Source organism: Schistocerca serialis, unplaced genomic scaffold (assembly GCF_023864345.2).
Source record: "Schistocerca serialis cubense isolate TAMUIC-IGC-003099 unplaced genomic scaffold, iqSchSeri2.2 HiC_scaffold_188, whole genome shotgun sequence".
Lineage (NCBI taxonomy): Eukaryota > Metazoa > Arthropoda > Insecta > Orthoptera > Acrididae > Schistocerca > Schistocerca serialis.
Genome location: NW_026047749.1, coordinates 5,001 through 10,000, shown reverse-complemented (window position 1 = coordinate 10,000; position 5,000 = coordinate 5,001). Strand labels below are relative to the sequence as shown.

General features: G+C 50.8%; 1 non-coding gene across 1 annotated transcript in view; it reads left to right on the top strand.

The window, feature by feature from the left end:
* Positions 1-4,034: 4,034 nt before the first annotated feature.
* The window catches only part of LOC126443800 (small subunit ribosomal RNA), a 1,909-nt gene continuing 943 nt past the window's right edge, over positions 4,035-5,000 (top strand). Inside the window, exon 1 of the ribosomal RNA XR_007582188.1 lies at positions 4,035-5,000. This exon is cut by the window's right edge and continues 943 nt beyond it. This is a non-coding gene — a ribosomal RNA (small subunit ribosomal RNA).

Sequence of the window (5,000 nt, the reverse complement as noted above, 5' to 3'; positions counted from 1 at the left end):
TCCTGACGTGACAAATCGGATGATCCCGCAGGCATGCACTTACGATAATCACTATCAACGAACCTGCCGCCCCCTCCCCCCCCAAAATACACCTTTCCCTACAACGTGTACCTTAACCTAAGCTATATTGTACCTTAACCTAAGCGATATTGTACCTTAACCTAAGGTATATCGTACCTTAACCTAACCTACATTGCGCCTTCACCTAACCTACGTTGTACCTTAACCTAACCTACGTTGTACCTTAACCTAACCTACGTTGTACCTTAACCTAACCTACGTTGTACCTTAACCTAACCTACGTTGTACCTTAACCTAACCTACGTTGTACCTTAACCTAACCTACGTTGTACCTTAACCTAACCTACGTTGTGCCTTAACCTAACCTACGTTGTGCCTTAACCTAACCTACGTTGTGCCTTAACCTAACCTACGTTGTGCCTTAACCTAACCTATGTTGTGCCTTAACCTAACCTATGTTGTGCCTTAACCTAACCTATGTTGTGCCTTAACCTAACCTATGTTGTGCCTTAACCTAACCTATGTTGTGCCTTAACCTAACCTATGTTGTGCCTTAACCTAACCTATGTTGTGCCTTAACCTAACCTACGTTGTGCCTTAACCTAACCTACGTTGTGCCTTAACCTAACCTACGTTGTGCCTTAACCTAACCTACGTTGTGCCTTAACCTAACCTACGTTGTGCCTTAACCTAACCTACGTTGTGCCTTAACCTAACCTACGTTGTGCCTTAACCTAACCTACGTTGTGCCTTAACCTAACCTACGTTGTGCCTTAACCTAACCTACGTTGTGCCTTAACCTAACCTACGTTGTGCCTTAACCTAACCTACGTTGTGCCTTAACCTAACCTACGTTGTGCCTTAACCTAACCTACGTTGTGCCTTAACCTAACCTACGTTGTGCCTTAACCTAACCTACGTTGTGCCTTAACCTAACCTACGTTGTGCCTTAACCTAACCTACGTTGTGCCTTAACCTAACCTACGTTGTGCCTTAACCTAACCTACGTTGTGCCTTAACCTAACCTACGTTGTGCCTTAACCTAACCTACGTTGTGCCTTAACCTAACCTACGTTGTGCCTTAACCTAACCTACGTTGTGCCTTAACCTAACCTACGTTGTGCCTTAACCTAACCTACGTTGTGCCTTAACCTAACCTACGTTGTGCCTTAACCTAACCTACGTTGTGCCTTAACCTAACCTACGTTGTGCCTTAACCTAACCTACGTTGTGCCTTAACCTAACCTACGTTGTGCCTTAACCTAACCTACGTTGTGCCTTAACCTAACCTATGTTGTGCCTTAACCTAACCTATGTTGTGCCTTAACCTAACCTATGTTGTGCCTTAACCTAACCTATGTTGTGCCTTAACCTAACCTATGTTGTGCCTTAACCTAACCTATGTTGTGCCTTAACCTAACCTATGTTGTGCCTTAACCTAACCTATGTTGTGCCTTAACCTAACCTAAGTTGTGCCTTAACCTAACCCATATTGTACCTTAACCTAACCCATATTGTACCTTAACCTAACCCATATTGTACCTTAACCTAACCCATATTGTACCTTAACCTAACCCATATTTGTGCCTTAACGTAACCTAATTTGTGCCTTAACGTAACCTAATTTGTGCCTTAACGTAACCTAATTTGTGCCTTAACGTAACCTAATTTGTGCCTTAACGTAACCTAATTTGTGCCTTAACGTAACCTAATTTGTGCCTTAACGTAACCTAATTTGTGCCTTAACGTAACCTAATTTGTGCCTTAACGTAACCTAATTTGTGCCTTAACGTAACCTAATTTGTGCCTTAACGTAACCTAATTTGTGCCTTAACGTAACCTAATTTGTGCCTTAACGTAACCTAATTTGTGCCTTAACGTAACCTAATTTGTGCCTTAACGTAACCTAATTTGTGCCTTAACGTAACCTAATTTGTGCCTTAACGTAACCTAATTTGTGCCTTAACGTAACCTAATTTGTGCCTTAACGTAACCTAATTTGTGCCTTAACGTAACCTAATTTGTGCCTTAACGTAACCTAATTTGTGCCTTAACGTAACCTAATTTGTGCCTTAACGTAACCCATGTTGTGCCTTAACGTAACCCATGTTGTGCCTTAACGTAACCCATGTTGTGCCTTAACCTAACCTATATTGTGCCTCAACCTAACCTATATTGCGCCTTAACCTGACGCACGTTGTCGCTGAACCTGCTCTGTAATTGTTATGCAACTCGTTAAATTAGTGTAGTGTTGCCTAACCGCAACCCTCGCAATATAGTTCGCTATTCGCACTGCCCGGTCCCCTGTGTATCGCGTCATGTTAAACACCTTGCAGGTGTTGCTGACTTTCCACATGCTCCTGCTATACACTGTAATGTGGATAGCAGCAGGACGTACATGCCCCCCCCCCTTCCCCCCTGCCTTCGCAAGCTGGTCGTTGAGAAGTTTGCATGTTCAATGCCCTTCGCATGCCGACGTACTCAGCCTACGTTGTGGTACGGCCTGTCACCTGTCCGCCGATGTACGCAAAACCCACAAACTGTACTGCACATTGGTCCGTATGTACTGAATGATACATCGTGGCACATGTGTGACCGTACGACGACTGCGCCTAGCAACGGCAGACCATACAGTCCAAATATTGTGCACGCAGCTACGTGTCGTCTCCCTATAAGAGCTGGATTGCAGTGTGGTACGCCATTCAGACGTGTGGGAGGAACGGACGCCCTGGATGGCGATCAGCATGAGCAGTCTGTTGATGTAGTGGAGCGTGTATTCGGACGTAGTCGTCTCTTCTCACACACCGTGATAGCATGTTGCACCGCGTTCCACATCTGCGACATCCTGCAGAGGCCGGCTGACAGTCGTTCGCGCAATGGACACCGCATACGTACGGGGGCTACCTTCCACGTGTTCTCGAGGCGTGCACATGTTGTTGCGTCTATGTGGGCAGACGTAGTGTGTTGTGACACCTGACACAGGCATGCAATACTCGTTGCAAATGGCGATGGACGTCTACGTTTGCTGGTGACGTTACGCAAATGAACAACAGGTAACCCGTTGTGGTGCGGTTGTTCTCGCTAGAGGTGAATCAGTGTTGGCGACGATCGGTCGAGCTATTAACCGGTTGTTTCAGGGATACCCACCATGCCCACGAACGTGAAAGGGGACCCACCATGCCCACGAACGCGAAAGGGGATCTGGGTGTGAGGCGATACGCGGCGGTGGCTGGGTGGGACCGTCCCCGGCCGGTGAGGGGGGGCCGCCCGGCGTGCTGGCAGCGCGGTGCGTGGGCGCACGCGCTACAGCCGGCTGGTGGGGGCGGCCAGTGGCAGGCGCGCCGGCCGACGGACGCGGCAGGCGGCGCAGCTGCGCGCCGGCGCCCCCTGCTCGCGGCGCCTTGCGGCCAAAGTAGGTCCTCGCGGGCCCGGTGCGAAGCGCGGTGGCCATCTGCAGTGTGCTGGTCCGATTGAGGACTGTGTGCGCTGAGGATGCGCCGCCGCCCGGCGCTCGGCGCCGCGACGCCGTCTGCTGCTCGGTCGCCCCAGCGGTTCTCGCAGGTGGTTTGTATCGCAGCTGTGCGGACGTGTTGGCGCGTGCGCTGTGCTGGGAGAGTTCGCTTCGGCACCCAAGTGGGGCTTTTGTCCTTCTGTGGCGCTGGCGTTGGAGCTGCCGGTCACCGTAGGTGGCGCGTGTTGTCTCCCGCCGGCAATGCCACGACAGCACGCTCCCGGGCCTCTGTCGGCAGCGGCAAGCTCAGTTGGGAGCACGGGTGGTCGCACCTAAAGCGTCTACTCGCCTAACTCCGGGCGATTGCGCCTCTCTCGAACCCGACCAAGTACTTAGGACGGCGCTGCGCGCCGCCGGGACCTGAGAGGGTTTCGAGGTGTGTTGTGCAGGGGAGCTCAGCCTCCTCCTGTTTGCAGAATAATTGAGCGGACGCTTGCGTGTTCGCGCGGGCCCCCGGGACACACTCCCGGGCGGCCGGCTGCTCAGCTCTAGTTGACGCAGCTCCCTGGTTGATCCTGCCAGTAGTCATATGCTTGTCTCAAAGATTAAGCCATGCATGTCTCAGTACAAGCCGCATTAAGGTGAAACCGCGAATGGCTCATTAAATCAGTTATGGTTCCTTAGATCGTACCCACGTTACTTGGATAACTGTGGTAATTCTAGAGCTAATACATGCAAACAGAGTCCCGACCAGAGATGGAAGGGACGCTTTTATTAGATCAAAACCAATCGGTCGGCTCGTCCGGTCCGTTTGCCTTGGTGACTCTGAATAACTTTGGGCTGATCGCACGGTCCTCGTACCGGCGACGCATCTTTCAAATGTCTGCCTTATCAACTGTCGATGGTAGGTTCTGCGCCTACCATGGTTGTAACGGGTAACGGGGAATCAGGGTTCGATTCCGGAGAGGGAGCCTGAGAAACGGCTACCACATCCAAGGAAGGCAGCAGGCGCGCAAATTACCCACTCCCGGCACGGGGAGGTAGTGACGAAAAATAACGATACGGGACTCATCCGAGGCCCCGTAATCGGAATGAGTACACTTTAAATCCTTTAACGAGTATCTATTGGAGGGCAAGTCTGGTGCCAGCAGCCGCGGTAATTCCAGCTCCAATAGCGTATATTAAAGTTGTTGCGGTTAAAAAGCTCGTAGTTGGATTTGTGTCCCACGCTGTTGGTTCACCGCCCGTCGGTGTTTAACTGGCATGTATCGTGGGACGTCCTGCCGGTGGGGCGAGCCGAAGGCGTGCGACCGCCTCGTGCGTGCTCGTGCGTCCCGAGGCGGACCCCGTTGAAATCCTACCAGGGTGCTCTTTATTGAGTGTCTCGGTGGGCCGGCACGTTTACTTTGAACAAATTAGAGTGCTTAAAGCAGGCAAGCCCGCCTGAATACTGTGTGCATGGAATAATGGAATAGGACCTCGGTTCTATTTTGTTGGTTTTCGGAACCCGAGGTAATGATTAATAGGG